Here is a 25,029-nt window from a genome sequence, read left to right as displayed (position 1 = left end):
GTTTGAGTTAATGGTTTCTAAACTCCACTCAAGAGTTTGCAGAACGGTCCTGTTTCTCTCCAGTCAAGGAGAAAGGAAAGTGACATAGAGCTGAAAAACACACTCATAAGATTTTGTTCATTCTCAGTCTTTAATATGTATTTTAATTTGCATAGGCGTAGGATCAATGAAAACATTGTATTTGTATAATCTAGACAAGACTGAAATGTAGTTCATATGTGCTGAATTACATATTTCTCTTAATAATCTGGAAGTCATCTGGAGCTACAATAGGCGTACTTAGTCTTACCTAATAGAAATTCTTGATGAAGCTGTATTTTGAGGAGGAGGCAGAAAAAAGGAGTGGGGTTTTACTGATCGAAAAGCCAGGCTGTTTCTCACTCTGGCATTCATGGCGTGGCTCCTAAGGCAGAATACTTTTGTGTATATCTGGGGATACATTTATCTAGCAAGGAAGCTGGTCTGCTTTTGGGAAAGTAGGGCTGCAGAATCATGTGAGGGAATGATCTTTTGTGACAGATCTTTAATTGATTTTATAATTGTCACAGCTTCTGTAAGTCCAGACGTAAAAGTGAGTATTCAGCATTTCACATGGCATAGTGAACTTCACCTCTGAACATAACATTGTGTTAAAACTTGGATGCTGGGCGTTTTATAGATGAAGAAGTTGTTTCTGTCTCGTGAATGTTAAGTATCAGAACATTTTGCATAAGATCAAGAGGCACCAAAGGATAATGTAATTGCAATTTTCCAAACAACTGTATCTGTTTCAGAATGGAGATTCACGATAAGAAAAAATAAGACAAAATAGATCTCAGAGTTTCAGCATAATTAAGATTTTTGCCAGTGGCTGTTACGGGAAAACTTTCTTAAATGTTTTACCCTTACCGCCTTGAAAGATTTGATGTTAGATGAGCAGGATTTTAATTCAGCAGCTACTTTGTTAGGGAAAAGCAGCTCTGATTCCCAAACTTGTAGCTGACAAAAAAGGACCAGAGCTGTAACTACCATATTTAATTACCTTTTTTTTTCCTTCCCTGATGGAAATCTTCTCAAGTCAATGGAGATGAGGGGAAATTATGTTAAAGCAAAAAGTGTTTTGTTTTTACTAAAAATTTGAGGGAAAAAAAAAGAAACAACATAATAATATATACTTATATATATATATATAAAAAAAATAAAATTAGGTTTGAGCATTATGCTTTATTTGTTATGGATTTAAATTATGTAAGTATGTTGGCTCTTGGGAACTTACACATTAGTATCCTCTTCAGCAAGGTGGTTAACAGGCAAGGAACAAGAATAAAAATACCCAAAAACTTATAGAAGGTGTAAGGGGGAAAAAAAGTTGGTATTTTTGCAATTATTTTCGTTTTAGTTCAAGTGAGCTTAATAATAGGATGTAGAGGCTTCTATATGAAACTTCTATGTATTATGAGCAGTGTTAAAACTCCATTTTAATAATATTGACAAGTAAACACTCGACCTGTTGCATATTATTGTAGTAGAGATGTTTCAAAGAGTCTTATCAACCTTTGCTTGGTTCATTTCTTGAAGATGTCTGAGCAGCAGCCTTTGTCTAGATTTTAAGGGAGATTTTTGCATTAATGGGCTAGTCTCTCATTTCCTGAACTAGTATCACTTAGCACACCTTATTTTTATGCTGCCTTTTTTTTTTTTTTTTTTTCCATTTAAGTGCAAGTGCTTGCTTTCACCTTCATAGAAAAGAGTTAAAACTAGTTGTAGAGGTCGTGGAGAATCAGCTGCCTTTTTATTATTGTCTGTCTTGTTACGATGTTGCTGTATCTTAACATGTAACAGAGAGGAAATGATTTAAGTAAAAACAGTAACTAATATTGCAATAAAAAAGTTCACGAGTAAGGTGGGGAAGGGGAAAGAACTTGTGGCAGAGTAATGTATTTATACTGAAAATTGATAATAGCTTTATTCTGGCAAATTAAATCTTTTCTGGATAGACAGCGTACAAATGGGAGGTACAAGATGAGTAAAGGATTTGGGATTTGACCTTTCTGTTTGTAAAACTAATGAATAAATTTCATGATAAGACACTAGTCTTATGCGAAATGGTAATGAGCCCATTTCCAGGTCACTAGTAACTGGGTATTCTTATCTGCTACAAAAAATGCCTTCTCTGAGGAAGAGGAGCACAGAGCATGAAATGTTAGGTGCTGTCGCACCTAGTTATAATCAACATGCACTTTCGTGTCACTGTTACAATAATAAGAGAGAAAATAAAACCTGACAAACTGTAGCGGGAGGCTGGGTTCTGTGTTTCCCCTCGTGTTTCAGCAACTGAAGCTGAAGATGTGAAATTGCCATTTCATGTTCACCTTTCCGAACACTGATATTATGTGTAATATTTTTTATCTGAATATGAAAGTGGATTTCCTGTGTCACTTTCACACTGGAGCTTCAGAGAATATGGAGCACTAGAGGTCTTCAGAAAGCCTAAAAGGATCATTCTTGGAGTTTTTATATCTTGAAAATTTTGTCACAGTATTTTGAGTTGTGATCGTTTAGTCATAAGAACAATAGTTTTTCTGTCTCAGAAGACAGTACAGAGAATGGACTCTTAATCATTTCACTGAGTCTACAGGGATTTTGGCAGGTCGCTGTAAGGAATATAGATGGCTACTTTCCCTTGTAGGTTAACTTAATGAGATTTCTTGATGTTATTTTTATGGTCTGGAATTGTATGTTTAGATCTCCTATCTATTACTAGAAAAAACTGTTCATCTTCAGTGGGCTGCGCTTGGCTGTGACTTGGAACTTGCTTAAGCAAGAAACACTGTACAAGCAGATTTGTGGGAATTATTACAATTTCAATAGCTGTTTTGAAAAAGGGTGAACAAGAAGTAAGCACTTTGATAATATTGTGTTATATTTAACATTCTCGTGACACTTTTTTTTCACTACATCAACTTTTTTTTGATAAGTCTTTTGGAATCACCATCATATATATGTATACTTATAAACTTTATCACAACATATTCTTGCAAAACTGGTTAATCATATTATTGGAGAACAGCCCAGTTGGTAAGGGACCTCGGAAGACCATCTGGTCCAACCTTTCCTGAGAAGGGGAGCCTGGATGAGATTATCTAGCACCCCTTCCGATCGCATCTTGAAAACCTCCAGCAGTGTGGACTCCTGCAAGTCCCTGGGGAGGTTGTTCCAGTGAATGATTGATCTCACTGTAAATTTTTTTTTTTTTCTTCTGTCAAGGTGAAACCTCTCCCACTGTAACTTGTACTCATCGCCCCTTGTCTTCTCCACGTGATTCCTTGTGATGAGAGAACCTCCATCCTCTTTGTAGCTGCCCTTTAAGTATTAAAATACTGTGATGAAGCCTTCTCTTTTCCAGGGAGATGAGACCCAACTCCTTCAGTCTTTCCTCACAGGGCATGTTCTCCAGCCCTTCAAGGCCCTTTATTGGACCTCTCCAGCCTGTCCACATCTTTCTTAATTTGTGGAGACTGGAACTATTCACAGTGCTCCAGGTGCCGCCTGAGGACCACTGAGTAGGGTGGGATGATCACATCTCTTTCTCTGCTTATAAACCCCTTGTGGATCCAGGATTAAAAATTAATCTTAATTAATTAAGATTAAACGTATTTTTGTTTTATACTGATATTTCGAAAGTGGTTGAAATGACCAGAGCTCGTTATGCTGTTCTGCAATCTCTCTGTTTTTTGGTTCACAGCCAGTAATGTCAGACATGGTTTCTATTTTATTCTGTTCTTTATATGTGGGTTCTTATTTATAGAAGGTGTCTATTTCTCTGTAAGCAAAAACTAAGATATCGGTCTTCCTCAAAAAGTAGATGTGAGGTTGCAAGAAGATGTATTTCGGTGCTAGTCTTTACGTAACTGTGTTCCTGGTCAGCTTTCCCACATGAAAAGAAAAGGTTATATGAAGGATTGAGACAAAGCTGCTCTGGCTCTTCTTTGCATCTCAGGTTTCAGTCTAGATCCAAATCTGGCTCTGGGGCAGAAGCAACACTTGTCTCGTTAGTCAGTTTTTCTCTTGTCAGGGGCCAGTAATGCTGACTGACACAAATGAACGTGAACTTTTTGGGAGGGGTAGAGAGAAGAGTGCTTGTGTGACTCTATTCTGTCCAAGAATAAAATACTAAATTATTGTTTTGCTGGTTTCTTAATGTGGAAATATTCATATCTCACATTTCTGTTGCTGTTATTCTTTTGTGTTTATTTACACTGATGGGAGACAGTTGCTTGGCTGCAGGTCCAATCCGTTTCCAAAGGGGCAAACATTTTCTGTAAGGGGTCCTTTTCTAGGTTCAGGAGGTACCTGGGCTCTTGTGATGCTTTTGAGACTGGCTGCTCTCTGCAAGTTAGCCCAATGAAGACAGAATATGCTCTAGGACAAGACTGATATTGATCTGTATTCTTCCCACTGGTTTTGAAGGACCTAAAATACTTGCCTTGTAGGATTTGAGGACACAGGCTTTTCCTTTCTGTGAGTCATTTTTTTATACATTTCTTTTTGCTTTGTATATAAAAATCTTGAAACCTATACTTCTTTCTAAAGCAGCTATTTTGTCATATACAACATATTTTTAATGATTTGAGATGCCAAATTAAACACTCCTTTACCTGTATGTGTGGTGGTTTTTGTTTTCTGCAGAAGTTCAATATTTAAAATAAGAAACCAAAGTTAGTTTTACACTTTCTCAAGTTTCTCTTTAAGGAGTGAATTCTTTGAAGAAAAGTCTCAAGAAAGATGTTATTTTTATCTAAAGAATGTGAAATTGAGAAGAGGAGATCTAAGGCCAAGTTGCCTAAGATCAGCCATTTCTGCTCATCTTCTACTAAGTCTGCTTAACTACTGTGTACCCATTAAATTTTCCTTTGAAATGGGTGAAATGAAAGAAGATACCTGACATGCTCAGTAAAGCAATGGGCATGGAGACCTAGAAATATATGTAAGATACAGAAATAGTAAAATAATACCCTGCTGCTTCAATAATTGCAAATAGGTTGGGAGTGGGTGAGCTGCTTTGTCACGCTGCCCCTTCACTAAGTGAAGGCACTTTTTAAGGTAGTTATTTTAACTGGCAATACTATAATGCAGACAGCAAGCCCAAACTACCCAGTTAATCCATTCTCAGACAATACGGATATTTCTGTATATTGCAGGAGGAAGTGAAAATGACATTAAAAATACAGTCCACCATCATTCATCTGCCTTTAAAATGAGATGGTGTGACCGAGCCTTGCAGGCTGTTCTGTGCAGCCGTATTACTAGATGCTCATCATGTCTGCCTAGCACCTCAGGAGAACATCCCAGGTAAGTAGAAACCCACCCAAGTAGTGACCTGGAGTTATCATAAAGGAGTGCAAATCACAGAATAGCGGGGCTGGGTTACAGGTAGTCACTCACCAGTCAAAAGGTTTGAGGAAACAAGAAGCAAGTGACTTTTCTATCCCAAATTCATACATTAAAGCATCCTTAACTTCTTCGCTAGCCTGAACTGAAGAAAAATGTAAAGACAAGTGTACAAAGGGCTTTGATGTCACTCTGTTATGTTTGTAGGTAGATGCTGGCTCCACCTGCTGCCCACTAGGGTTTTAACAGGTCCTGAAGTCTCATTTTCTGTAGCATCTTCATCTCGGTGCAGTAACTGATTTGCATTTGGAGGACTGGGAGTGGGTCTAAAAGCGTTTTTTCCCCAATGTGATCCTATCAAATGCTTGATGCTGGCTAGAGGATTTCTGGAGCGGTTCATAAGAACAATATGGGAATTTGTACATACTGAAATAAATTTTAAAAAGGAAGGAAAGGAATGATGTAATTTATATAATTTAATATTTTATATTTGTATAATTGATTTATCATATAATTTGTTGCTAGAGGAGACGTGGAAGTTGGCTTATTGTTATTTTAAATATATTGATAATCATTATGATGTAACTTACCTCTTCCAGGGGCTTGGTACAGTTCTACAGCTGTCAAAAGGAGCAGACTTCAAAAACTGACTCATTCACAGAAAGTGCTCCTCTGCTCAAGTCAATTAAAACTTGCTTCTCTAAACTTTAACCTTTCTATTTAAGCACAAAACTATTTTGATTTTATCAAACTGGAAAATCTTGAGTGATCTCCATCACTTTTCCAGAGCCCAAGAAGCCAGACATAACTGGGAAAAGTGAGGGATTTAGGAGTAACTTGGTACGTTCAGAAAGAGAGCGAGCTGATGACAAGATGTCATCTGAAGTTTTGATTTATCCAGAGTACTTTTTCAAACAAAGAGTCTAAGAAACGTTTACGTGTTTATAAGACAATGTAAATTGTCTCTAATTTCCATTACACTGTGTTTAAGTTCTGTTAGATGCCTAAGTGCTCTGTGGCTAAAGGAGGTACTGGCTATACTGTGGAGTCCATCGCATTCAGCTGGTTTTAGTTCATCTGTTCCTGAATGTTTATTATTTGTGTTTCATTGTGTGGCAATGCATAAAGCTTCCCTAGCGAACTGGCTTGCCCGACAAAATCTGTCTGGTGTCATTTACACGTAGGACAGAAGTAAACCTCAGCCACGTGAATCAGTCGTGCCCATGTTTTTATTATGAAACCAGCCTGTCATGGCAGCTTAAATTAGTACTGTATAAGCAGGTGTAATTGCAGTTGTGGTTCAGTATCATTCATTTAAAAGAGAGCTTGGGTTGTGATTTCTTTTCAAGGGTACCTCAGACTTAAACTGAGGTGAAGATGAAGGACTGAGTGTCCCAGAAAGACCGCTGGCCCAGTTATCCAAGGACACAGTTTCTTTTGGCTTCTGCGTAGTTTCAGAGGCTCAGTGCTTTTGGAAACCGGGTAGTGTGGCAGATAATAGTGAAATAGCCCTCAGGAGTGATCACCAGATGAGGAAAAGATTAGTCAAATGGCTTTACACTTTTGACGTTTTTATTTAGATAATAATGCTATTGAAATAACCTAATTTGAATGAGATTTTTATTGGAAAAAATGCGTACTCATGTCTGTTGTATTTAAAAAAAAAATGTTTTGATGCTTATCTGTTTTCCGTATGACAAGTAAAAACTCCGTTATGTTTTCATGGACATAGATCAGCATCCTGTCGTGCATTGCGGTGCGTTGGTACTTTGCCAAAAAGGTGGCAGACTGTAGTGCTGTGAATCTGTTGAAGAACACACAGATTTGTTTCAAGAAAATCAGTGAAAATACATGCCATTCTGATTGAGCAAATCCAAATTACTTCGATCTATGATTAATTAAATTATTGTTTCAAAATTCGTAACATGTGTCTGGAATGACCTTCCTTAATGCTATCAGTGCTTTAAATGTCTCCGGAGAACTTGGATTAGCTGACTGAGTACCCTGTTAAAGAAAGGATGTCCTATGTGAGCAAGTTGTCCCAAAGGGATAAAACTGGTAGGTCTCAGATGCCCTGGAGGAAATACCTACCTGAATGCACGTGACAAAAGGCAGCTAAGGTATCAAATAAGAAGCTTAGAGGTTAAAATTGCAAGATCAGTATTTTATCTGGATTGGAAAGAGAGGATGTTATGTATACATCGCAAATAACCTTCTCTGAGGAAAGCTTATTGAATATAAGGTGAATCAGAGATAATATTTCAAGATGAAGTAATCGCTCTGAGGTGTCACTGTGATTTTTGAGCTGTAGCAACATACCCTACGCAATTCATGTGACGCTTTTAGAAGTGTTAGCTTTGGAAGCTGCAGAGCAAACTGATGGAGTTTTCCCATCAAAACGGTATAGGTGGAGGTCTGACAATGGAGCCACTGCTGCTGCCCTGTTCCTGGCGTCGGGGAGGTGGGGGGTGTTTTTCTTCCATCCAAAGCCTGGAAATTTTCAGCCACCCTCTGTATATCTTGCACTTGTTCCTACACAGCTTTGGGAGCATATGCTTGTATTCATAGTAGATATAAATACTTACAGAGTCCCAGAAACATTCAAACAACTGTGTGCATCTGTGAACCTGCAAACCTTTTGGGATGGATTTTAACAGGTGTAAATCTGCTTCTAGTTGTGATGTGTCTCTGCAGATGCCATCTCTGCAAAGCCCATGCACACAATTCAGTAACTTCGTAGAAAGAGAAGGCTGGCTGCCAAGAAAAATTAACTCTATGTCTTGTGTCAGTTAAGCAGTTTAATTGGCTTTCACACCTAAGGCTGAAATAAAAACGAGCTACTATCTGTCGCCATGCTCTGAGAGACTGGTCTCTTTGTAGAGTAACACACATCCATCTGCTTCAGAGGAAATTTGTTACAACAGTCTGTGTCCTACTACACTAGAATTCAGCTTCCTGACCCCTGAAATGATCTCTCCATGCAGTGTAGAGTCCTTGGTCATCTTCTCACACACATCTTCCATGTCAAAAGTAATCCTGACATGGATTCTCATGTGCTGGGTGGCTCCTTTCCCTACATCTTTCTCCCTTCCCATCATCTGCAACGTAGCTGTGCTGATGCAAGAGTGTGCTTTCTTTCCAGCTGGCTCTGAAGTGGGTGCCATTGATCTGATGTGTTGCAGAAATACAGAACTATTGGAACAGAGGCTCCAGAATTGAGGTATTATGCAAACCCAGGAAAAAAAAAAAACCAAACAGCTGCTAACTCAAGCAGGACCAAAGAGGAAAAGGATTTGGTGTGCAAGAAGAAAAAACAAAGGAGGAGAGGCCAGTATTATCATAGTTGTGCATGGTGGAGTGTGAATTAAGTAGAGAAAGGATAGATGGAAAGACCAAGAAAAGGAAAACTGAGAGAAAGTGGCAAACGAGAGAGGAGGCATTGACGCGAAGGGAGTCTGGGGAATGTGCAATTCCTCTCCAACTTGCAGAGGCTGTGTGGGAGAAGACTGGAGCCAATACACAGTCCACCGAAGAACAGACGTCTCATTTCACATTTACAGAGTACGGGTAGAAATTCTGTTTCTCAGATTGTGCCAGTTAAGTAACTAAGCCCCTGAAGGCAGCAGACTTTCACTAGCATCTGTTTTACAACTCTGGATTAACACAAATGCTAAGAGAGTTCCACCATGTCATACTCGAGTCCTGTTGAAACACCCGAGTTAGGACTACACTGTACAGCCTTCCAGCCCTGCATTTTATTAGAAGCATTTTCATCCTGTTGTGCCCTGCCATTAAATGAGAATGTCCATTTGGGGGCGGGGGAAGGGGAGTTAAAATCTGAACAGAAAGAGATATTAATATCACAGATAAGGCTGCCAATAAGATCCTCGAATGAGTGAGCCAGGAGTCAGGGATGGTGTTTCTTGACATGGTTTCCTTTCTTTTTCTGTTTCTCCTTGCATCAGGATGTTACTCTTTTAATAATCCAGCACTCAAACATCGGAAGGTAATTTGGGGCCATTACTAGCACAAATTTGAACAAGTCAGTAGCTCAATGCTGTCATCAACTCTGAGTATTACTTACAAAAAAGACCTGTCCTGCCAAAAATAACTTTAAATTGATTAATGTGTCATTATCTCCTTAAAAATGTAAATGAAACAAATCAGTTCATCACATGTTTTTTTTTTGTTTTTGCTATGCTGCTGCTTTTAGTTTAAAATTTTGTTTTGAAACGCTCTAGGGAGAGGGAAGAATCAATAATTTTTTGAGATGATCCTTGAAACGGGGGATTAATGCGGTTTGAGCCATATTATAATATATCTGGATGTGTCGTTTGTTTCTTATGGCTTCATTCTCTCAGTAAAACTGTCTCGGTACTTCCTGCCTATGTTCAGACGTTTTGGGAAATTAGTCCTTGCAAGCAGTGTGCATGGTTGTTTCGTTTGGTTCTTTTTTTAACAATTTCTAAGGCTCTTAGAGTCATTGGAAGGATTTGAATGTATGTTCAAACTAAATAATGGCTCAGAAGGCTGTCTTAAACTTACTTTTTCGTGTCAGTGCAAATGTCTTTCCCATTTTTTATCACAAATCTAACATTTTTGTGACTGTGACCAACTCTGCTTCCATTTATGTCATATGAATTAATGATTGGTTTGCTAATATCTATTATCCCTGAACAACAGAGAGAAGCATGCTGATTTAAAAATAACAATATCTGCATGGAACTTTTTATTGCTCCTCTGCCACAGCCTTTACTGTGTTTTCATATTTCTGGTGCCAAAGGGGTAGCTTTCAAGATAGTTTCTTTCAAGGTGTTCATGATAGTGAAGTCAAATACTTTCCATAGAAACCAGGCAGCAGCTTTTACTGGCATCAGCATATGCCCCTACATGCCCCCCCTGCCTAAGATGTAGAAAGTTCTTTCAGCAACCCGAATCCCTGTCCCCTGCTCCTTTTCCTCTTCCCTTTCTCCCTGAAAGTGCTTTTGTTCAAGCACAAAGGCTTCCCCAGCCTGACTGTGCAATTCTTTGCACCACAGTTTGGGAATCTCTGGAGCACGAATGCTGCTTCTTCCTCAGAGGCAAAGTGCTTTGCGAAAGGCATTGGACTGTTAAGCCTTTGTGGTTTGGTTTTTTTGTTTGTTGGTTGGTTTGGGTTTTTTAATGGTGTGTCATCGCTTCCTAAAAAACCTTATATTTCAGGAGTAATGTCACTGGGATTTATCTGTTGCGATGGGATAACTGTTTTCCAGCTGTAGTAAAGATGTCTGAATTAAAGAAAATGATCAGAATAGAGCATGCTTAGTAGAGAAGATTTTTTATTATAAAGTAGGGCATGTCACGTACTTTCTTTTTGACTTTGGGAGAGTCAGACATGCTTTAATTCATTATACATAAAACTTGATGTACTTGTCACATGTATCTCTTTTTGGTGTTGCTTGCTTGAACTGTAATTTCTTAGGTCAGGAATTCTTTCTTGTGTATGTAGAGCTCAGCACTGTGTAGCTTGATGTCATTTGACACCTCTTAGCATTACTGTAATACATATAATTAAAAATCATCAAAGGATGTTTTATAGTATTTTTTTAGACTAACTTGCAGCTGCTTAAGCTCTGTGATTCCCTATTGTTTGCATCATTTAGGAATTCTTTATCATTAACATTGTGATGAATGTGTATGTATTTGAATTTTGGAAGCAGAAAGATAGATATAGATATATATACACACACAAGTGTTTTCAAAATATATCATTTCCAAATATACCATTTTTTTCAATTCTAAATTTTTCTGAAGGTTATACAGAAGTGCAATGCAAACAGTTTGAGAACTGAAAGGTGAGGTGTCTTTTGGAATCCGCATGTTCCTGATAAAGAGGAAGGGTTAAGGGGGTCTGATACACTGCATGGGAAACATCCTGATCTCCACTGCCATAAGTTCGTTGTTCTCTTTTTCTAACTGCAGTGAAGTAATTACTTACCGGGATGGCTCCTAAAACACTTGCTGTCATCTAGACCTCGTAATGACAAATTCTTGGGTCAAAGTAGCGAGTGAGTTGGGGTAATGTTGATTAATGACTTGAACAAAAATAGGTTTTATGGTGCATTTATAACAGAGTGGCATGCCTTTCATATTCTCATCAGTATTTGTTAGGGCCTTGAGGGCTACGTACCTGTTGGTCTTGTTGCTGTCCTTGAGGCTGGAGAAAGATTTAAGAATTTGGCTATGAAGACCCTTGTTCAGGGCTGAGAATTAAATTGATACTAAGTCCTTAAGGCTGCCTCATCCCTTGCCATGACAAAGATGTGTGTCTTAAACAGCATGACACCTAGTCGCTAAGTGTGGAAAGACTTCCGTGCTCCATAAAAGGGTAACGTATAGGGGAATATATTTGTCCTCTCACCTGTGTCCTAGCAGGAGTTGTTGCAGGTAAAATGTAGGTCACCTCATGATGGAGTGTTATACCACAGAGCAAAATTAAGATCTAAGGAGCTGGAACGTAATGATATATTTTCTTTTTTCTGAATGCCATAAACTGGAACAGGAATGCTGTTTTATTATTTCATTTAGCATGCAACAGAGTGCTAAGTTTAATGGCATGTATAGGCACACGTGAATATACGTGTCTGTTTGATGCGTCTGTGTGAGGTAGCACACAGATAAGTAGCAATAAGCAGAATTTACTTCAAGTAAGTGCAAGTAACAAGATAAACAGCCTGAGTAGTTTTTAATAGCCCTTTCATATGCATTTCAAGTATGTGTTTACTATGAGAGGTATGTTTTATCCGTAAACAGAGGCGGACTTAAATGTTGCTTTTCTAAATCCTCCTAGAACAAAACTTCTAGTGTGGGCTGGATCCGGTGCTCTGTATGACAGGAAAAGGAAGAGCTGTATGTGACTGGATGTGCATATGTCTTGGTGGGGGTTATGGTTTGAGAGTTCGGGATAATACAGTTGCTGGCTTCTGCTTTGAGTCTGTGTCTGCACATACCACAACTCACTGTAATTAAGCTGATGGGGGAAGAAGACTCAGAGGAGAATAATTGAACTCCTTTGATTCAGTACTTTTCTGTTCTGAGAAATTTCTGAGAAGCCTTGGGAGTCGTTGTGTCCTGTGAAATTCATCTAGTGAGACAGGGATGTCTTCTGCCTGTTCCTGTGTGTCTGTGTGGTAGGGTCAAGTTATTTTATCTTGCTTCTGTCATCTGTTTTCCTCCTTCAAACTGAGATGATTCTTAGGGATAATATTAAATGCATTGGATAACGTAGCACTTAAGTGTGGCCAGCAGATTCCCCTGCATGTTTGACAGGGCTTCAGCATTCTCCTGACAAAGTAACCTTGCCTTGGCTTTGATTCCTGCCTTGCATTTTAAAAGCAAAGTGATTTGGCACTCTCTATGCTTAGCAAATTTGGATTACTGGTGCAAATCCTTTATTACAAGAGGTAGGATAGCGGCGGTTTTATATTGAACAAATGTCCTTTCTTTCACATACCAGCCATTGGTTTAAGTCAATGTATCTGAAGAGTCCTTGTAGTTCATTAGGGTGATATTCCACGTATGTATCATCATTATAAATTCATTGAGATATTAATAATATTCAGTTTAGCTGAGATCTTAATAGTAGCACTCTTCTGCTCGTATTTGAAAATATTTGGTGAACAAAGTTGAGGATTAAGAATCATGATGGGTATTACAATAACAATAAGTTCAAAATTTGACTACTGAATTTTGTCCTTTTCTTACCTTTTATGTTATTACCAGATGTAGTAGCCATAGTTAATTTTTCCTAGCTGCCCTTTTGTGAAAAACTTCTGCATGTGACTTTTATGTGCTGCACTGAATAAATAGCCTTGAGAACAGGTACAGGAAGCCTAAAGAGTTGTTCATGCATGAAAAACAAAGGACGAAACCTAAAGGATCCAAGCATGGCCAGGCAGAGGAGCCTTTTATGGGTTTAACAACAGGATGCTATTATTGCTGTTTGACACTAATCGCTACAGAAGTCCAAAGTGCTGAATTTTGGACTTCTGGAAGGATGATTTGCTCCATGCTCAACCTGAAAATACAGCACATCTACTTACACTGTCTACTTTTCTTCAGTCACAACCTGACAGTAGAATTCCCCAAGTTTCTAAACATCAGCCAAAATGTAAGCCTGTTATATTGCAGTCTACTAGGGAGAAACGTCTGTGTCAAACCAATTGGGGGACAGAGAATACATGTAGAAAGAACAGAAGTCTAAACACCATGTTGTGTGTAGATGTTGATCGATTCTAGGTGACTTTTGTTTGTTATTAAAACTTGTTAGCCAGAGATAAAAAGTAATTTATTACAAATGCTCAAAATGCCTCTTCTCCAGTCTCCACATATGAGAGAGATATACTCGGAAAATATAGGGGGGAAAAATTTAAAGCATTTGATTTGTTTTTTGGGGTTTGTTTTTTTTTTTTGTTTGTTTGTTTGGTTTTTTTAAAAAAAAGATGCCACCTGAGCATCTTACTAGTTGAGCTGTATGTCAGCTCTTCATTCTTTGACTACAGGAGCTGCTTGTGAATGAGACCTGAGTGCACTTGCCCTCAGATAACCTGCTCAAGAGGCCTTTCCTTTCTTCCTGCTCTGTGGTCCTAGTGTGCGTGCTGTCATGCTCTCTCTCTTCCCTTTAATTAGATTTGTGGTAGTAGGTACCACACTTGCAGTGAATGTTGTACCACCTTGTCTTCTGGAAGGTCAGCATCTGATAGCTAGCTGGAAAATAATGCAATTGCTTGTGTCATATTTCATTTACCAGTGTTCTTTGCCTGTTTTACTTTCATTTCTCCTTAATGTTTCTGCTTTCTTTTCATCTCTCCTCTGCCTTCTGCTATCTTATAATAACATTTTGCCTTTTCATTTCATTCTTCTCTTATATATTATACTGGTTTTAAGCCCTTTTTTTTTTTTTCACCTTTCTCCTCTGTATTCCACTGCTTCTCCTCTTCCAGCACCTGTCCTTACCGTTGTTGCTTCTTTAGCTCTTCAGTACCATCTGTAATGCAATAGCTGCATGATCACCTCAGACTGGTGTCCCAAAAGAAAGTGCTGTCCTCCTGCTTTCCTTTTCACCCACATCATCTCTGGTGTGCTTGTACCTATTGCGTTTGTGCAAGCGTATTGCATGCCATCAAAGCCAAAGAGGCCATCATGCTGGCAGTGTGGAGGGGCCACCAGTGCTGTGACAGCACTGATTATGGATCTCTGGATTTCTGAAGGAAGGGGCCTTCTTGGACAAAAGAAAAATCAAGGGATCTCCAAAATCTTGGGACAGTGGGCATTAGTAGAGTAGATGGGAGTTAATAGTTGTTCTAAAGGGAGGAGGAGAGAGATCTGTAGTTAAAACTGTGACTGTTTGTGTCCTGGTGATCACACTAAGACTGTGATTAATGAGTCCTAACACCTTGTTCTACAACCAGAGAGTGGTCTTCTGTGAGACGGGCTGTTATATGCTGTTGAGAGGGAGAGGCAAATGGAAGGGAGCTAGAATGCATCAAACCAGCTACATGGTTAAACCTGAGCATGCTAGTGCATTGTAATGGCTTTAGCAAGGACCTATCAAACATTGCCAAAAAAGAGACATTGCATTCATTGAACAAGAGGAGGGAGCGCTAGAAGCATGCCTTCCAGTTCAGGGGGAATACAGTCCTTGCCATTTTGTCTTGCCATAATGCATAAACATACTATGTGCTTATGGAATCATAGAATAGAATCATAGAGTCTTCATGGTTGGAAAGGACCTTTGAGATCATCGAGTCCAACCATACACACACAAAAAAAAAACCCCTACAATCTCTGCCACTAGAGCATGCCCTGAAGTGCCAAATCTAGACATTTCTTAAATACCTCTAGGGATGGTGACTCAACCACCTCCCTGGGCAGGCTGTTCCAGTGCCTGACCACTCTTTCAGTAAAGTAATTCTTCCTAACATGCAAGAGCCTTCTGCAGTTAACAGTGACATTGAAAAAAAATAAATAAACTCTTCAGACATCACAGAAAATATGAATAGTAACATTATTGTCAGCATGAGAGAACATAGTATTTACTTGGGAATACTGGTCATCTTGCCAAGTCATCTGAGCCTATATAAAACCCACATAAAGTTTCATAGAGGTTTGGTGTTGCCAGTCCCAAGTGTGCAACGAGAATGAGTCACATCTTCCAAGATCACAAGATTTGCTTAAAAATCAGAGAGGTTTATTTTTAATTGGTTTTCACTTTTATTTGCTTTTTTATGTCAAAGCAGATTCATTTTTTCCAGTTTTTCTGTGATCGTTACTGCTAGCAATGTCCACCCCTCTCTTTATTTATTTATTTATTTTTTTTTTAAAAAGAAGGCACTTTTAACAAGAATACAAAATATTTCAGGACATGTAACAAAATCATGTAGTTGCTGCCAAGTCATGTTAGCAGGTAATTATCGAAGTAGTCCACCTTTTAGTAAAAAGAATGAGAAGTAGGAGGTTGTAAAATAAAATAAGATTAAGCTAAAGTTTCATACGTGCTGTTTTGAGTAACCAGTAGTCACACCCGAGAGAAATGTGTCGTCACCAGAACAATATGTTTTATTAAGGACTGGGTACAAAATTAATCTGTTCGCAAAAATTTTGACTAGTATTTCTAGGTATATGGAATTTTGTTTCAAATGGTTTGCTTTTCAAAGTCCCCTTCTACTCCTCCCCCCCTCCCTTCACTTCTGTTAAAAATCAAACAAGGAAATCAAGTAAATCTTAACTCTATACATTTCAGGCAAAGCACTGAAGTGGAAGGGTTATATACAAGGTTTCTTCTATTCTTCACTTTCTCCATGAGGAATTCTCTGACAGTACTGCAACTGCAAATTTCATCAGATAAAAGTCTGTCCCTAGTGCTCTGGGATTTTTTATTTATTTATTTATTTTAAAATAAACCTCTTTTTATCAGGTATCCTTACTGGGACGCTCTTGGTAAAATTCTGTTGAAGAGTCAGAAGTTCTGCACAGACCCTGGTTGTGGTGTACTGACACAGCACATCCCAAAGCAAGGGGATGCAAGGCATGGGCACCTCTTTTGGTTAGAAATTTATGATGTGAGCCCTAGCTTTCAGATGATGCGTCTCTTGCTTTTATAACAGAAAGAGGTGGGATTTTTTTCTCTTCATAGCAGACGTTAATTTTAATTATGCAGAAACAGTCTGTGGTGGGTACTTGCCATGGTAGCAGCAGCATTCTAAATATTTTTATTCCGTGTCCAAATTAGTCTTCTAGGTGACTTCTGAGCAAAACAAAAAACACCAAACCAGCTCCCTGCTGGTGTTTCTTTAAAGGAGGTCCTTTGTATCGGAGGAGACAAATTCAGCTGTGATGGAATCAAGCACTATGGAAAGATGGGGCATTCACTTCTGCAAAGCTTGAATTTAGCCTACCATTTAGATTTTCCTTGGTACGCTGTATTACTGTATTACTCAGAGTAATACAGTAGTTCTGTAGGAGTTTTTCCCTTGGTCAAAGATAAGCAACTAGTTTAAAACCAACTGCAGGACAGATATGTTAAAATATATAACTTTAAAACTTTAGTGAAGTGGCGACTTTCTTTTCTTTTTAAGGTTTTGTTACCTTAAATTAAGGTGGCACCAGCTACCGCCTGTCTCTGCAATACTTCTACATAGTCTGAAGAGGTATCATTCACCAATGAGAGTGAAGTAAAGTGTCCCAGCAGCTTTATGGGGCAAGGCATATTGCTCAGCAGCTGGAGTTCAAACCCTACTCAAAGCTTGCACCAAGTCAAAAAGGACGTTCCGTTTACTAGATCTATTGTGCAGAACTTTCTATTCTGCTGAACTAACTGTAGATGAAAAACATGCTTCTGGGTAAGTAATTCCATGTGGAGGTTGAAATCTATCTTTCAACTAGCTGCATAATAGAACGCTGTATGCTTGCTCCAGCTGTATGGAAGGAGAAATACATGCACTGTTTTGCTGATTTATTTTTAATAGCAATCCATTAGTGAAAGCTGTACTCATTTGCTGTAGTTTAGGAACTGAGGAGTCGAATTAGGAAATATTAGCACTGTGGGTGCCTGCGATCTATTTTTTTTTTTTATATATACTTTTATCTTTAGGTAAACTACGTCAGAGAAATACAAATGCCAAAATCGGCATTTGAACTTTAACTTTTTTTTTTTCCTTGTTCAGATGGTAATCGTGACATTTTCTGAAGGAAGGCTATAAATGAAAATTCTTGTTAGTAAGCCCAATGGAAGACTGTATTTCTTAAATATTAAAATAAATTTGTTTCTTATTTGCGAGCATGCTGGTGGTTCACTAAAAATTTAATGCTTGATTATTGTATGTCTTTAATTTCCTTTTAGCATTATGCTGCTGAATCCTGTTGACTGATATTTTATTATCTAATAGTTTCAATAACCATAAATAGTAATAGCATTTGAAATAGGGAATGCCTTCATGTGTATTTTAAAGAGCAACTTCAAATTATTGAGCCTATGAAATGTTAATATGTTGCAGATTACACTGTACTGCTTAGCTGCAGTGTTAAAAATGTGCATGATACATTCAGAAAGTTCCTCGTAGGATGCCTTGTTAGGTTGAAAATATAAATGCTCTCCTTCTGTCCTTAAAGCCCTGTTTATAGTTAGACAATTAGCTTGTAGAAAACATTTTTTTAGTTGCTGGTTGTTGGGTTTTTTTCATACAAAGCAACCTTGTCTGGAGGAATGTCACTGGTAGTTTTTTCAGATATTGAACTAAATACTAAGAGAATGCTCATTTGCTGTGAATTGAATGTTATAAAATACCCTCTGCTCCAAGTATGATCATCCTCAGGCTGTCACAAATTCCGTTTCATAGGATTCCATTGCTTTTAAAACTACTTCTGTCTCTCTCTTTTTTACTAAAAACAATATGTATCAATTGACCATAATTTTTGGCGTTTAGCTTTCTAAAGGCATGAAAACGGCCTGCGGAGATGTTTTTATTAGCCAAATTTAGGATTAGTGCAGTGTTTACCTTAGTCTAGTTAAATTGTTCGGATTTCAGCAAATTAGGTTGCATGTTTTTGTAGGTGCTTCAGGACTGCAAATACAGCTATTTCATAAGCATGTATCCCTTGTTCTCCATCTCTCCGTGTATGTGTCTGTGACATTGTGCTTATGTTCTGTTTGATGATCGTAGTTTGGGTGATGAGTTCTTTGTGGTAGGGAAATTCTCTCTGATTTTTCTAGACCTTTGTGTCATTTTGTGTATTCAGACATGGTTATGATAATAATTTGCTGTGTTGCAAAGAAATACATGTTGTAGAAGGTTTTAACAGAGAAGTCTGAGAGAAGTCTGGCGATTTGGTTGTTCCTATTGCTCACTTATGTGAGCTGTATATAGAAATGTATTAATTCGTTCTGAACTTAGAGCAGTCCACATCTTTCATGCCTCCTTCAGGATGCTACCATTATCGTGGTAATGTCTAAATTCACATTTATCTTTGGTTTCCCATTGTGGTTCATCTGACAGCCCGTGGAATGGACCAGGCTGCTGTCTGTTGTCCACACAAACGGCTACTGGACAGTGCAGACAGCCCAAAAATCTTGGGCTATTCCTGATGCCTGGGAGAAAAGGCATAGGCAATGGTCAGTCTGTGCTGCCCAGGCATCGTCTGTCTGCTGCTCTTGGCCAGCAGATGGCAAGCCCAAGCTGACATTGTCCTGGCAAAATGGCTTGCAAGCCGAGGAAGAGAAGCGAGAGTCCCAAAACTGGTGTCAAGCCTTTGGAGACAGTTGCAATGTGATGAAGGCAGTAGAGAAAATTCTGTCTACCCAGAACGTGTAAAAAAAAAACCAAAAGAAAACAACCCAACCCAAGAAGCAAAAAAACCTCAACCAAGCAAAGAAAATAACCAACCAAAACCCACCCAACCAAAAAACCACAATGTTAGTTCATCAAAACTGCTTTATGCAGAACATGCCGCTCTGTTAAGCTGAGAGAGATATTCTATTGAGAGGGGAGACCCAATAAAACTTGGAAGCTGGTGCACCAAAGATGATACGAATTTTGGCAAGAGCTGAGCAACACAAATGCTGCCAGATGAGGAAAAACGTCTAACCCTTGCTGGTGGCAGTGACTACCACTGACTCTGCTTTTGGGGAAGCAGGCACAGGGCTCTGAGTCGTAGGGACAAGAGGCAGCAATGGGGGTCAGAGTCCTGGAAGGGGGGTGTTTGAACAGGAGGATGAATTTATGGGAGGTGTCTGGGTAAAGAAAGGTAATCCAGAAACTGAGAAGTACTCCACTGTCACTTTCTCAATTATATTTCTTAATAAAAAGTAATTTTAAAAGCTTTCTTTGTAGGAAAAGGTGAAACCGGCCTCACGGGTAAGCAAGAATTTCAGTGATGGGCACTGGTAATGGGCAGAGTGCAAATAAAATTTGCACCATAGGTTTGTCTTTAGATAGCTGAATATCTAACATGCATGTACAGATTTCTTGGTTTTGCAAACAAATATTTGGGTTTGTTCCCTACTTGAAAATTTGGCCTTTGGGAAAAAGATGCTTTTATGTATTATACTAAAATGCTTTGAGCAAAGTTTAAAATCATTATATTCTATAGCTGTAGAGAACGTTGAGATCTTTTGGAATGGCTTATTCAAATATCCTTATAATCGATGCTGTATTCGTATTTGAATAAATTCAGGAAAGATTCATCCTAAGCTGTTTCTATCCAGTACTGCGTTAAAGAAACAGGAAAATATAATAATTTCGTCACTTTAAGCTGCTTAAATCTTCAGGGGAAAAAGGGTTACTACTTAAATTTCAGATGAAAGGAGTGTTTTGTGAATTCATCTGTGTCATGTATTCATACCTGAATTAAAATGAGCCATGATGTACTGCACTTTCTTGGGAACATTACATAAACTTCCTTGTTCTAAACCACGCATAAGTTTCAAATGTGCAAACAGAACTGAAAGAAACTTTGCAGTAGCTTCTCCAGAAGCAGGAAGCCTAATATTTACACAACAATCAATAGGGTAATGGACACAGAGACAAGCCGTACTCTCTCCTACAAAACTTGGTTTAACTGGTAAAAGAAGGTAGGACCTATCTGAACAACAGCTTACTTTTTCGTTAGACGTGTATGGTTGGGGATGGGTTTGGCTTGAATTCTGCGGAACCTTGTTGGCCGAGATCCGGAGTTGTGCAATTAAAACAAGGGATTGTTTAGAAGTATGTTATATTTGGAACAGTCCGCTCCTGCTTTCATTTCTGGGATTTTGATCAGGCCTTTCATTAGCGTTTTTGCGAGACTCCAAAGAAGATTAGCCGAGGAAAAATATGATCCTGATACAGCTTGCTTTGGCATAGATAAGGAATTTCTTTATGTATGATTTACTTATATCTTACTGTAAATTTTTGCTGTGTTGTTTATTTCTGCTTGTCCCATGTGCCTTTAGGGAGAAGCCCTGCCTCACTGCAGGCAGACAAGCAAAGGGAAGCAAGAACACAACTGACCTCAGTGCAACCAGAAAGGGACAAGAAGGCACAGGGAACAGTATACTCATTATTCTTCTTGTTGTCTGATCTACAAGGCTAATAATATTATCTGAAAATAAAAGTCAATTTTCAATTCAAGCAAAAAGTTACTGAATCCAGGAAGAGGAAGCTAAACCTGTCTTGGTTCCTCTTGTTTCCAACATCCTTCATGTGAGAACTCTGAAAAATGTTGTTGTTCCCTAAATTCTGTGGGTAGGAACAATTGCTAGTCGTGTGCGCTACCTGCAAAGAATGGTTGAGGGAAAGGCCTGCCTGTCCTCCTACCCCTGCAGGACACCTGTCCTTTGGAAGGAGAGGAGGTGGCTGGAGTATTGGGACAACTCTGCTAAATTTCAGTTTTGAGAGTGGATGTTTTGCTCTTGTACCCTGGTGGTCATTTTCACTGCTTCAGTGGTTGTAGAGGACCAAGTGTGTGAAGGCTGTGGGTATGGCATGAGCCATAAAGTAGCATGGTCCTTTCTGGGATTGGTCAGTTTTTGGTAGGTTGTTGAAATCTCTCTGGGGCAAAGGTGAGGGTAGGAACTGATGATTTTTAACACTTCAGAAGGTACATCAGTAAATCAAAGATTAGGTGGTCAGGTTTAGGAGATTCTTGCAAATATCAACAGTCAACAGAAATGTGAGAAGTTCCCCCAAAATGTTAAGATTAATTTTCTAGTCTTTGTGATTGAAATCTCTGTTTTATAAGGTAATTTCATTAACAGGAATTACCAGAGAGAAATGAATCTCAGACAGGTACGTTTCAAAGGGAAGTGCTCCCCTTTATATGCATCCTTCGGGCATAGATCCAAACCAACGTCCAGTGTTCCCTGATAAAGCAGATTTATTTATTTGAGGAGGTAATGATTGATTCATATAAAGCGATAAATGCAGTTATTCACAACTGATGAAGCATCTCACCAGCATTCACAAGGTCATTCCTGTATGTTGTTTTCAAAACCCACCTGTTGGCCGACGTGGATCTTCATTTCTATGCAGAGCTGCATTTAGTATTGCTTTCTTATTTAGCATCCTGCTTGTATGGGTGTGCTTGTGTGGTACTAAAATAAAAAAAAAGACTTTCATATGTAGCTAAAGTATATTCTGAAGTAATTTTTATTTTTTTCCTCTGTTTTTAGCAGATATTTAGACAGTAATTAAAATGGATGTCCTTGGTGATGCTGTGCTTTGTCCTAAACTGAAGTTGATGACTAAAGAATCAGTTTGTTCTTTCTAGATTTTATGGGGAATCTGAAGAAGGAGAGAGCTTTCAGAATGGAGGCAAGAAAATTTCTTTTTGAACTCTTCCTCTTTGTCATCCTACAACAATATGTGCATTGTTAAATGCCAAGACATTTGCTCAACACAAAAGAATGCTCAAGTTCATCTCAGCATATCTTGCTCCTTGCTGCCTGTATTTCTTGTTCTTTCTCAGGAAAGCATGCAATCATACCTTCTACCGTATTACACAAAACCACCGTATTGCTTAACAACTTGGACGGTGTCTATCCTAAGCCTATCCTCAAAACAGCCTACCCTGTTTTGATTGATTGAGAAAAGGCTAATAAAAGTAAATCCCTGGAACAAAACACTGCCCTCAAAAAAACCTAAACTTGCCATATACTTCTGTAGTTGTGTTCAATTTACAATTCTTTTTGTTCATTGTTGTAAATAACCCAAAATATAATATACCCTTGTGTATAATACATAATTGTTAACATAGAATTATAACTATTGCAGACTCTGGACACTTAAAATACTTTTATATTACTTAAGGTTGCTTAGGGATACAGTCCTAACAGCGTTCTTATGAAAGTAGTTCTTGCTGACATATATCAGGAGGCCTTCATGAAACCAGACTCAGAGGACAGAATGAAATAGTTATGTCAAGAGGCTAATGAGTCAGCCATAGGCCAGCATTTCCTTTAGAAAGTGCAATAAATTTAAAAAGTAGCATCCAATTATTATTTTAAAGTAAAAATGTGAAAAGATATAGTGTTGTTCTACATTCCTTGATTTTTTTTAATTTATTTTTTTTGTTGGTAGCTCATGTCTTAAGGGTAGACACTAAATTAGAAGGATTCTGAAAAGGCAGCTCATTCCCAGAAAAGTAACTAAAGCATCTAAAGTGTTTTTTCCCAGAATTCCACCTTTAAAGAGTTTAAAAATATTTTGCAGGTTTGATGCTACTAAAACCAAATTTTGTTCTCTCTTTTTTAAGATTGAATTTAAGAGCATTGTGTAGATCAGAGATTGTGTTTGGCAGTAGTTTCCAGGGCTATTCTTAGGTTGATTCATTTCCTTTGTCTCCTGTGTAAAATTTGTTGATATTAATAACTGCTCTTTAGTGACTTGAGATACCATGTATTAGTGTCGGTGAGCGTGTCATGGTGGCACAGATGAAACTTAGGTAGAAATGTCAATAATATGTCTAAAAATAGTTCTGAAAAGTTCTTTGAGAAGCTACTGCCAACTTCCTGAAATGACAGGTAGTAGCACAGCAGAACAAGAAAGCAGCCCTGCCTTGTGGGTGGGTACTTCGGTCCTGCGTTTCTGACACTGAAACCAAGTACTGCGTGTATGAGTAAATCATAGAAAGGTCATGGCTGACTGGAAAGCAGATTTTTTTTGTCCCTTTTGAGGGATGAATATTAATCTAACTATAGGACATTCACTTACAAACTTTTAAAACTTGCAAAAGGAGGGCTGCAAATACTAAAGAAATAACAGTAGTTCAAAGATCTTAATTTGAACATCTCTACATGTATTGCATATCTATTCAGATTTTTGGTAAGTAGAAAAACCTCATAGGAAATCATTAATTCTGTCCTGAAAGGTAATGTCCATAGCTAAAGCTCTTCTTGAATCCCTGCTCTCTCCCTTCCCATGTTCTTGCAAAACCAAGAAGCTTCATTTAGTTTAATCCAAAAGCCAGCCTATTTCCTTTCAGGTAGTCCCAAATCTCTAGAACTACAGATAAAGGTAAAGTGCTTCTCTGTAAATAGAGGATTTTTTAGGGTGCCTGGGAAGAGAGGCCTTTTTGGAGATGTACATTTTAAAACTTAAAATTAAGTTGATAATTTTAAAACTTAACTTAAAGTTATGGGTAAGTGTGAGTCAATGGCTGGAGCTGAGAAGGTAAATTGTATGAACGAAGTATTTGCAACTTTTTTATTTTTAATGTGCTGTCTGAAACTGAAGGGAGGAGGAGGCATCAGAACAGAGAGCATTGTGGTAGAGAATTAAGGAAGCAGTGGCATTTCTAGGGGAAAAAAAACCTGCAGGGGATACAGTCAAGATCAAAGTAGGGATATCACTAATAGTGGGAAGAGGGTTGCTTAGAACTGTAGGAAACTAAGGGCACTATAGACAAGAAAAGAAAGTAAGTCAAAGTGTTTAAAGCTTTTGAAAAGATTGAGGAATGAGGATAGCTTCAATCCTGTGGTTTAACTGAAAAAGTAATTTCTATGCTTATGTGATTTTGATGGCACATCAGCCAGTAAAAGGTACAGGGAATGCTTGGAGGTAAAGGAGCGGGGTGTCCATCTCGCTTTCCCAGCATTCTTATAGCTTATGGTATGTGCCAAGCTATAAAGCTGAGCGACCAGGTTTTACAAGGCTCTCTGTGAATGTTGTTAGCTTGTAATTCTGGTTTTGTTGGAAGTTTTGCCGCTCGTTGCAGTGGAATGAGTAGTTGGCCTCTGAAGTGGCATATTGTATTTCTGACATGCTTGAAAACAAAAGGTTGATGAGCATCTCCACTGCCTATCAGTTGTTGGTCGGTCTGTCATGGGGCATAAGCTTCAGCTGAAAGTGTCTTGTGGCTGGCTTGCTCAGTCTTTATTTTTTACCCCTGTGAATACTCTGAGGCTAGTGGAATTAATCTAATGGACAAGAGCATATGTGAGAGTAGAAATAGGCTCAGCGATCCGCAAAATCTGGTCTTTGTCCAATTTAAATGAAAGAAAAGTTAAGTCTTAGAAGGCGGGGCATATTCTTTTTGGTTCTGCATCTTGAGTGCGAAGGACTCCATGGGGAGTCACTTCTGAATAAGCAGAACTCCAGCTATAGAAAAAAATCAATCAGCTTTTCACTGAGTATACTCAATAGTAAA

At 38.4% G+C, this 25,029-nt stretch overlaps 1 protein-coding gene across 9 annotated transcripts in view; it reads left to right on the top strand.

Moving 5' to 3' along the window:
* Positions 1-25,029, top strand: part of ZNF385B (zinc finger protein 385B) — a 172,415-nt gene that overhangs the window by 61,310 nt on the left and 86,076 nt on the right. Inside the window, exon 1 of one of the 9 annotated variants that reach the window (XM_063340959.1) lies at positions 20,341-20,476. The exons of the other annotated variants lie outside the window; for them this stretch is intronic. The gene's annotated coding sequence lies outside the window, so the exon portion shown is untranslated. Of the gene's footprint in view, positions 1-20,340; positions 20,477-25,029 lie in introns of those variants that run through there. 9 annotated transcript variants of the gene reach the window in all.

Source organism: Chroicocephalus ridibundus, chromosome 7 (assembly GCF_963924245.1).
Source record: "Chroicocephalus ridibundus chromosome 7, bChrRid1.1, whole genome shotgun sequence".
Taxonomy (NCBI): domain Eukaryota; kingdom Metazoa; phylum Chordata; class Aves; order Charadriiformes; family Laridae; genus Chroicocephalus; species Chroicocephalus ridibundus.
The sequence above is the reverse complement of the archived record's forward strand: the minus strand, read 5'-3'. Positions and strand labels throughout refer to the sequence as shown.